Source organism: Mauremys mutica, chromosome 13 (assembly GCF_020497125.1).
Source record: "Mauremys mutica isolate MM-2020 ecotype Southern chromosome 13, ASM2049712v1, whole genome shotgun sequence".
Lineage (NCBI taxonomy): Eukaryota > Metazoa > Chordata > Testudines > Geoemydidae > Mauremys > Mauremys mutica.
This window is the reverse complement of record NC_059084.1, coordinates 27,050,520-27,059,777: the sequence shown is the minus strand read 5'-3', so window position 1 is coordinate 27,059,777 and position 9,258 is coordinate 27,050,520. Positions and strand designations below refer to the sequence as shown.

The window sequence follows — 9,258 nt, the reverse complement described above, 5'->3', positions numbered from 1 at the left end:
GAAGTAGATCCAATCCATTTGCCAGGAGGCCTGGATAGAATTTGATTGAGTGGTTCCATCAGAACCCTTCATTTATGGATAGACACCCTCAAGCCTTACAGGTTGCAAGGTGCTGTACAAATTATGGTCCCTTTATACATAAACAGTGTAAGTCATTACCCTAGTGACATATAAGCCATTTAGAAGACCAGGCCTGCATGATTAGAAGGTACCTTATGATGGCAGTTCTTGTGCTGCTTTTTCCTCTCCCTGCCATCTGCACATTTCCTCTCTGCACCTGGCAGGGCTGTAAATATGGCATGACTAGAGTATTGTTACTGGAAAGCTGGAGCAAAGAGAGGCCCTTTCCAGGGGGACGCTTGCAGAGCAACAATAATATAACAGCTACCCTGGTCCAGCAGGCAAAATATCATGTTTGTTCTCATTGTTCAGCTTTTGAAAGGCACCACAGTTGTGAAATCTACTCCTCTGCCTGATTTGTGTATTCTATTACTGGAGATATTTTAAGGGTTGTCTGGTAACTACAACATTCCTAAGTCCTTTTTCATTAAAATCTTCATTTTCACTGGCCACAAAAGTTTATATTGAAGGGTAAATATTCAGTTCTCTTTTGTGGAGTCAATTTGCCCCTGAAAAAAGTTACCACTTTTTTTTTTTTTGCGCATCCTTGTAACTTGCTGGCACAAATTTGAGCAGGTACACATCTAACTGCCTCTTCTGAACCCATTTGAGCTGTGAGGTGCGATTCCCAGCTCACGTAGACAGACTGGGGCTAGCTGTGCTCAAGCTAGCACCTAAAAACAGCAGAATGTCTGCAGCAGAATGTCTGCAGCTAGCTGCCCGTGTACATACCCAAGGGGCAGGTGGGATTGTACTTGGTGTGGCTAGCCCATGGTGCAGTGAAGACACTGCTCATTTTAGGCACTAGCTTGGACACAGCTCGAGTGGGTGCAGCTGTGCATTCTGGGAATCACATCTCCCAGCTCAGTTGTAGATGTGCTGACAGTCAGTGAGATGTGTCTCCTAGGAGCTGTACACACAATTGCCTGAGGACAAAAAGTGTAGAAGGAGCTTTACAAGCACAAACTGAAATCTCCCAACAGGAGAACACAACTCTTAATATCACTTTGTTATTACCTAAGAGCTGTGTTAAATTATTAAAAGCTCAATGTACAGTGACATTATATATGTTGGATTCTTCCGCAATGGTTGAGGGGTTGATGAAGGAATACAATCGTTTAAGACTTTCAGTGGTAATCTATGTATGGGGACAGCAGCTTTTAACTCCATCCAGCCCTTCTCCTGGATTTAAATCCATTACAGTGATCCTGGGCACTGAAAGAAAAAAAGAAAACAAACATTGGAACAGATCAATGGTTTAGTGTTGTGTCTTTGGTCTTTACATGGTAATAATAATATGAAGAAATAACAGAGGCACATCTGGCTGCTAAATAACCATGTTTACTAACTATACACAAACATGTAAAGCTTACCTCTATACAGCCTGTTCTGGCAGCTTGCAAAATATAAACCATTGAGCACCACTAGAGAGATCACAAACTATGTAAAGGGATACGATTCCTCCTCCTTTAATGTAAAGGATCTTAAAACAAAATTTAAAAAATGCATTACTATCAAAACTACTGTCATTGAATATACAACACGCTACAAGTTAAGTCTGAGAGGTGGTTTATGACATCTCTCTAAATAACATTGTGTAGGCATCACAAGTTACCTGTACTTTACAAGTTACCTGTACTTTACAGCAACACCTTCCTGGTCTGATATTACTTGTGGTAGATGCAGGCCCATGAGGCTCACTGGCACTATCACAAGTCACTCTTTGTGGCGGCACTGCAGGCTCGGTATTTTCAATAGGCAGCTCTGGTGTAGACCATCCTGCTGAACTTATGCTCAAGAGCTAGTATATGTGTCTTCTCCATGACATGTCCAGTGTCATGTCCACCCCATAAGCCAGAGGACCACTCCAAGGTTTCCACAAATTATTTCAGTCATCTCTTACTAAGACTTTTTCTCCCATGTGAACACTGCACAGTTGGGGGTGACGATCTGTGGTCATTTGATCAGTTTTTTAAAAACACCCCTCTCTAGAACAGGCTTTAAAAAGTCCAGGTAAGACTTAAAATTACATCCTATAAACAACATTGCTGGTGTCTGACTTGTAGTAGCATGAGCTGCATTCCCACAGGCCAGCTATGGTGACCAGGTAGCAAGTGTAAAAAAAATCAGGACAGGGGATAGGGGTTAATAGGTGCCTATATAAGTCAAAGCCTTAATATCGGGACTGTCCCTATAAAATTGGGATATCTGGTCATCCTAAGGCCAGCAGAAAATCTACTTTCTCCAGAGCCATAGCACGAATTGCTTGCTGGAACATCTGGGCAAATCTTTCTGCTAATCCACTTGTAGCAGGATGTCAAGGAACTGATGTGACATGTTTGATACAGTTTGTTTTGAGAGATAATCGAAACGCTTTGGATGTGAATTGAGTTCCCTTTCCACTTTGCAATCCGTTCATGAACTCCTGTCCTCAAAAACAAGTGTCTTAACACTTCCACTGACTGCACGGAAGTATTTGAATTAATATTTTGCACCATTGAAAATGGGCATTTACTGCAATAAAAACATATGTCCCATAAATGGCACACATATTCTATGTGGATTCACAGCCACGGGGATAGTTGGACTCTCCAAATGGTGCAAAGGAACATGTTTAGGCCTATGTTGTGTTTGCTGACACTCTGGACAGTATTTTGCATTTCTCCATTTGTGCATCCACCCCGGCTACCACACGCAAATCCTGGCCAGGACGTCCATTTTCAGAATTCCTAAACAGCCTCATGTAATTCTCAAACAATGTGTGAGCTGCATAGCAATAACCATTCTCGTGCCACACATTAGAGAACCTGGATATACACTTGACTGTTCTTTTTGAGCAAGGACACTGGAAACAGCTGTTTGTGTGCACGAGTCTGTCCTTTCACCATAACATCATGCTCGCTAGCCAGTGCTGGATCATTTTTAGTTTGGCATTTGCCACTGGCAAGGGTTCAATTTGTGCCATGTAGAACATATCACTGTTTTCTGGCTCCACAGCAGTATCCTTGCCTGCCTCTTCCAAAAGTAAGCTTGACAAGCAACTTGCGTTCACATGCTGGTTGATACTTTTGTACTCTGTCATAACAGCAAGAGCCCAAGAATATTGTCCGGAGTTAATTCTTTCCCATACAGATAGTGGTGAAACTTTTTAACTCCTCAAACTAAACTCGGAGCTCCTCTATCAATGTGAGCATAGCTCTGTTCTGCCAAGGTAAGAGATCTAGAAGCAAAGGTCGTAGGCCTTTCAATCTAATCTTCCATCACAGGTATAATCATGGTTTTGCTACTCCTTATGGGGAAGTGTCACAAGCTAATATTACCAGCAAAGGTGCACTAAGCTGCATGCTATGCTAGGTTAATGACCTTGAAAGCACCTCAGATACTTGTATCCATTCCTTTTCATTACTAGTGCGCTAGGGGTGCCTTATTCACTCGAGTCAATCTCGGCTATAATCCGGAGTCCAGTAAGGGCTGAAATTCCACCTCTGCCTTTCCCTTATCGCAAAAGGCACTGGACAAGCTTTGCAAAATGTAGGAATTGCTCCCTCTTCAAGAACAATGTTGCTTTCATAGGTTTTAAGGTTCTGATGCCATCCTGCCTTGTCCAAAATTTCAGCTAATTCTTGCTCTGTGCCAGCATCAATAATTTGTATCCCTTTTCAAACACATTTCTAAACCTTTCTTTCTTTTCTAAAGCATCAGTGTAACCCCAGTCCCAGTGCCTGCAGTTTCTTTTTAGTTTCATTTGCACTAGGCCTCTGCAATCACTCTCCATTCCACTGTATGCCTGGGTTAGGATCCCGTGTGCGTCACCAATTATTGTATGCTTTTGCGCTTTGCGCACAGTGATACTGACATGAAGAAGCCCCACAGGCATAGCTGGGTCCCATCTAACCCTATTTACTAACTATACGCAAAACGTAAGGCTGATTTCTGGTGGCTTCCACAACACAGATCATCATCAGCACCAGTAGGAAGCTCAAACTATTTAAAGAAATATTATCCTATTCCTATACTCCACATCTGGCTAGTCCAATATATTATCTCCAACAATGGCCACGGTCAGATGTGTTGTAGGAAGGTGTAAAACCTCCATAAAGCACAATATGGTAAAGTGAAGGAATATTTCATCCTGAGCTCTGCTGTTGATCCTGTTTTGACCTGAAGTAGAAGGAATAACTAAATAACCCTACCCTAATGACAGATGCTATTCTTACTCAGAAAAATGTCTAAGCCTCATGTAAAATTTTCTAGGGTTACAATCTATATCACAATAATTTCCTGTGATGGGGAGTCCCATAGGTAATCTTCCCACAATGCAGTCAAAAAGCTAAAATCTTGCATATTGCTTTCACAATGTGAGGGATATGTTGAAAGCAAACCGTCTCCTTTGCGTCCCTCCTTTTATCTGCTTCCGGAGCCCCCCAAATCTTTTGCTAACATAATTGGTTGGCCTCTGAGTATATATTACATACCAGAAGGGTGAAATTAACAGTTTTATAAAATCTATAAACAAATTGATAGTTTTACTGAAACTAACAATACTGTCAATTTTCAGGAACCATTAAATTTCTTCTCAGACTTACCTGAATTTGTGACCAGGATCATGAATTTGTTATTAAACATTTATCAGATTTGTGAAATCTACTGTATCTTTTAGATTCATGATTTCACTTTCATACCTGTGCTGGATTAGAGTAACGGACAATATTTTATCAGATTGAACAATCTAGTAGGGAAAAAAGTTTTGCCAGTGAGTGAAGCTGGAAAAGACAAATACTGACCTGAATTATTTTCTATTTATTGCAAATATACAGTTACAATTTAGCCAGAAAGATATCAGCACTCGGGAGATGACGACTACAATGCTGAGCTACACAGTGGTATCTTTGTTGACAAGAGTTGTTAATACTGTCATGAATCTGACAGCAGAACTCTGAAAGAATTCCCATATCATTTAAATACGTCAATTCAATTGTGATTTTCGCTTGTCCTACTATGATGGCTTGTATGATTGCATTGTACTAGGACATTTGTAATGCACATGGAATCAGATTTTCAAAAGTGGTGAGAACCACATGTCCATGTACTCAGCACCCAAAACTGGGGTTGAATTTTTCCAAAGTGCTCAGCACCCAGCAGCTCCCATTGTGATGCTGACGGCCATATTTTCACAAGAGCTCAAACATCCAACATCTACCCAACATGCCCAGCTCTTCTGGAAACTGGCACTTTCAGACTAAAAAGGTTCCATTTTACCCAGTTCCTTTTCAGAGCAGAGCTGTACGTTTAAACACAGCTGTATGCATTTTATTAAATCCAGTTCTTTCTCTCTGTGAGTGTAAGGAGGAGATGAAGACGGACTTGCAATCATTTCAACTTCTCTTCTGTTTCTAGCAGTAGAGACGCTGTAAAATTTAATCTTATACTTAATTTTAGACCAAAACAGAGACAGCCAAATCTGATGAAAATTATTAATAACTGGGTTCCACTGCTGGCCAGGATTGACCCTTCAGTTGATACCAGTTAATGTCTTATTGATGTTAAAATATCAGGCACATCTTTTTCTTTTGAAGTAAAGTGTTAATAAAGCTGCCTGTGAGGATAATTCCAGTCAGAGTTGAGGGGAAATAATGTGAGCACAGAACCTTGCTAACCTCTAATTATAAGATCTGCCATTGGCAAAAGTCTGTCTGAAACTTTCCTGACACATTGCGAAGCACAGCCTGACTCTATTCCATACGTGGGGGCTTTGATGGTATTTGCATCAGAAATGGCCAGGCTGGTTTCCGATCCCTGCCCATCTCCTCTCCTTTCTCACCTATTCAATCCTTCCCTCTCTTTTCTCCAGTGAGAGTATTGTGCCAGCGCCATGCACTGGAAAATCATCCGCCAGGGCCCCAGCATCAGGAGGTTGGATTAATAATTGTGAGATTTTAAAAAAAATAATTATGGGGGTACTTTTTATTTGCCTTCAGAGCTTTTTGGGTGCACTCAGGTCATATTTTTAAGGTTTTCTCCACAATCATGAGGGCTAATACTTACTTTTTTAGTGAACTCTGAGGTTTTGACTTCAGGAGCTGGGCACTGAAGAAAGACATTAAATATCACGAGACTCGTGAGAAAATCATGAGAGTTGTGAGACAAATGGGGGAATTTGGGTAATATTTTGAGGATTCCTGTGCACACCTCAGTTTCCCTTGCTAGGCACTGAGTGTCAAGGGAGGGGATGAAGTGTTTGATTCATGTAGCAGCCTGGCTGGAGGCTAGAGGCATTAAGAAATTGAGTAAAGTCTATACCTGTGACTGGAAACCCCCAACGGCTGGGAAATTCACACCTAGCAGCCCCCGGCCAAGAGGAAGGAATTTCTCCCCACACACACACTGCTCTGCAGGGAAGCAGAGCAAAGGTCCCAAGCTGGAGAAACAAAAGGGGAAAGGTGTCAGGTGGCTGGGGTAAGAGCTGAGCACTCAGAGACACAGGGCTCTGGCCTGGGACTGAGTTGGTATTTCTACACTACAAGTGCTACAGTGGCTGCCACTGCAGTGTAAGACCCCGGCTACAGCAACAAAAGGTTGGTTTTTTGTTTTGTTTTTTGGCCTATTACCAATCCTCTGAGACAACCACAGTCCTTTCACTCTTTAAGTATTACGGGCCTGGTTTTCTAAAAGAGATGCCTGAGCTCCATGCATTCTTGGCCTGGAGATACCATGCCTGCAGGCGCCACCTGGGAATGTGTCCGATAGGTTCATTAGGCTCCTGTTTGGCAACATGTGTCTGAAAACCACCTGATTTGCACTCACACACAAATGCCTCTGCTTTCCAAACAACAAGCCCTTCAATGCCTCCTATCCTATCCAGCTACCAAGATAGTGCACATTCTGGAGACCCTAAACCAGTTCTTCCTGCCAATGTTTGATCGGAGACATGGCTGCCAGGGATGCTGGAGCAGACCTCAGGGAAGGGCTCAGCAGTGGAGGTGACTTCTCCTATTTTTCCAGTTTGATGCACAACTGTAAATCGGTTGATTTGGCTGGTAAACAAAGCAGCCGTTCAGGCTGGTTCTGAATATTTCCGAATCACTGCCCCCAGCTTCGCTTTCCGCCTTGCTCTAATTTATTGCAAATCAAGCATGACAGCCTGGCTGGTTGTGGAGAACTAGGAAAGTTCACATGCTTAGAGCAGCAGTGGGCAAACTTCAAAGGGTCTGGGAATTCGATTCGGATAGACACCCAGATGTTCATCTGCTGCTCACCGCGTGATAAGATCTATCCAAACCGCTTAGCTCTGTGAAATCAGGCTGAAAATCTAATATGGACACAGTCTCCCATGAGATTTCTGATACTTCCTGCTTCTGGTAGAGCTGGAAATAGCACAAGGCTCTTGTTATTGTGGAATCATATTGTTTATGTTTCCAGGACCATCTGGAACTAGAAGGAGCAAAGGTGGCAGCAAAAATGAAAAAGAACTCTACAAAGTTAGCCCAATATTATCAAACCTCCCAAGAAGGTCACTTCCCATTATGGCTAGCTGCTGGGGTTGGTTCTTATTGTATATGGATTGGCTGAACCTTCCATTATCAGAAGGTGATGCCAACTTTTAGAAGGCTAGAGGCACCCAGATTGCTTAGTACAACAGCAGATAACACATGCATTCCCTTAGTTCTACTTAGATTGAGTGTCATGTCAGCTGTTGCCAAGCCACTGCCACCTACAAGGGCAAGGGAATGGGGTGCCTGAAACAGGCATCAGCATAGCATGTGGCAAAGTCTTGCATTTTAAATGTCAAGTCTCCACTGCATGCCAGGCCACATTTTGGCCCTTGCCCTTATGGCTCCAATGATAACTTTTCAAACAAGAGTTGAGGGTACATCACTGCGATGACATCTGCCCGAGTCTGCAGACAGCCTGACACAACTCAGAGGTGAGTCCCATGCCCTTATTAATCTCATTGGAGTGTCAGCTCTAATGCCCAATAGTCACACTTTAATGTCAACATTCACTATCCCATGGTGGATCATTTTAGCAGATGGAAAAGGAAAGGGTTGGAGTGTGAAGCCTTTGAAGAATAGGAATTCAGAGCTGCTGCAGGGAAGGAAATGCAGAGGGAAGAATAGAGACTGAGGAAAAGAGCAAAAGAAAGAGAGGGATGGGAAAGGAAGAGAAACTAAGGGACACATAGCACTGGCCAAAGGAGAGCAGATCCTCCCTCTGCGTAGAACTGCTCAGAAAAAAAAATCCCTTCTGAAAATCTCAACTTTTCATTGAAAATTTAAAAACCATTTTTTTGGTGATTTTTAGCAACAGAAAAATTTCATGTGAAAACTGCTAAAAACTGGGGAAATTGGTTTGGGGTTTTTGTTTTTTGATGAAAATAATCAATAAATTTCATGGAAAGAGGGCACTTCAGGGTTTGCAGGGCCAGGCAGAAGGTGCACAATGCCTGTGATGGTCAGGAGTGGGGCAAGAGCAGAGGACCAGGGAGTCCTCTCTTCATGGGGGCAGACTGTAGAGGCTACTCCAGCCACTGGGATGCAGTTGCCTTCATGGAGCTGCTCTACAGCCTGGAGAAGGATTCCCCCTCATCTCTCATGCATCTGCTCAGCATCCAGCCCCAGGTGCTGTAGGGTTTTAACCTAAGGGCAGACCATCAATGATTGTTCAGGATCAATCAGTAAAGTGTGCTGCCCAGCTCAGGGGCTCCTACACAAGATGCAGTTTGTTAACATGTCTATGGTACGGAAAGAGCTTGTCCATGATTTGAATCCCCAGTCATGCCCTGCTGTACCCAGCTACATACAGAAGGATGGAATTTCCAACTGGGTAAAACTGATGGTCTCACAGCCGCTGTCCATCCATGACAGGATGCGGCTAACAGGGGAGTTTGGTGAGGGAGTTTACAGGGGGAGTGTGAGCAGGGGCTAGATACACCTAACTTTCTTTGCACTTAAAGGTCAAAACACCGCTTGATAAAAACAAAGCACCAACAAGGGAACAAGTTTCGGGAGTAAAAAGCGAATGCAGGCAGAAGTCCAGCAACAGAGTGGGAGCTACCCAGTGTATTGCACCCAATGCAGCATGTATGATTACCTGCCCTATGGGCTGGTGGCATATGTGTGCATTCAGTGCAAGGAGCGC

The 9,258-nt window shown here is 43.1% G+C and overlaps 1 long non-coding RNA gene across 1 annotated transcript; it reads right to left on the bottom strand.

The window, feature by feature from the left end:
- Positions 1-303: 303 nt before the first annotated feature.
- On the bottom strand, positions 304-6,533 carry LOC123347222. Its single transcript, XR_006573086.1, has 3 exons — positions 6,421-6,533; positions 1,494-1,603; positions 304-1,335 (listed from the first exon to the last, which is right to left on the bottom strand). It is a non-coding gene; the product is annotated as an uncharacterized LOC123347222 (long non-coding RNA).
- Positions 6,534-9,258: the final 2,725 nt, after the last annotated feature.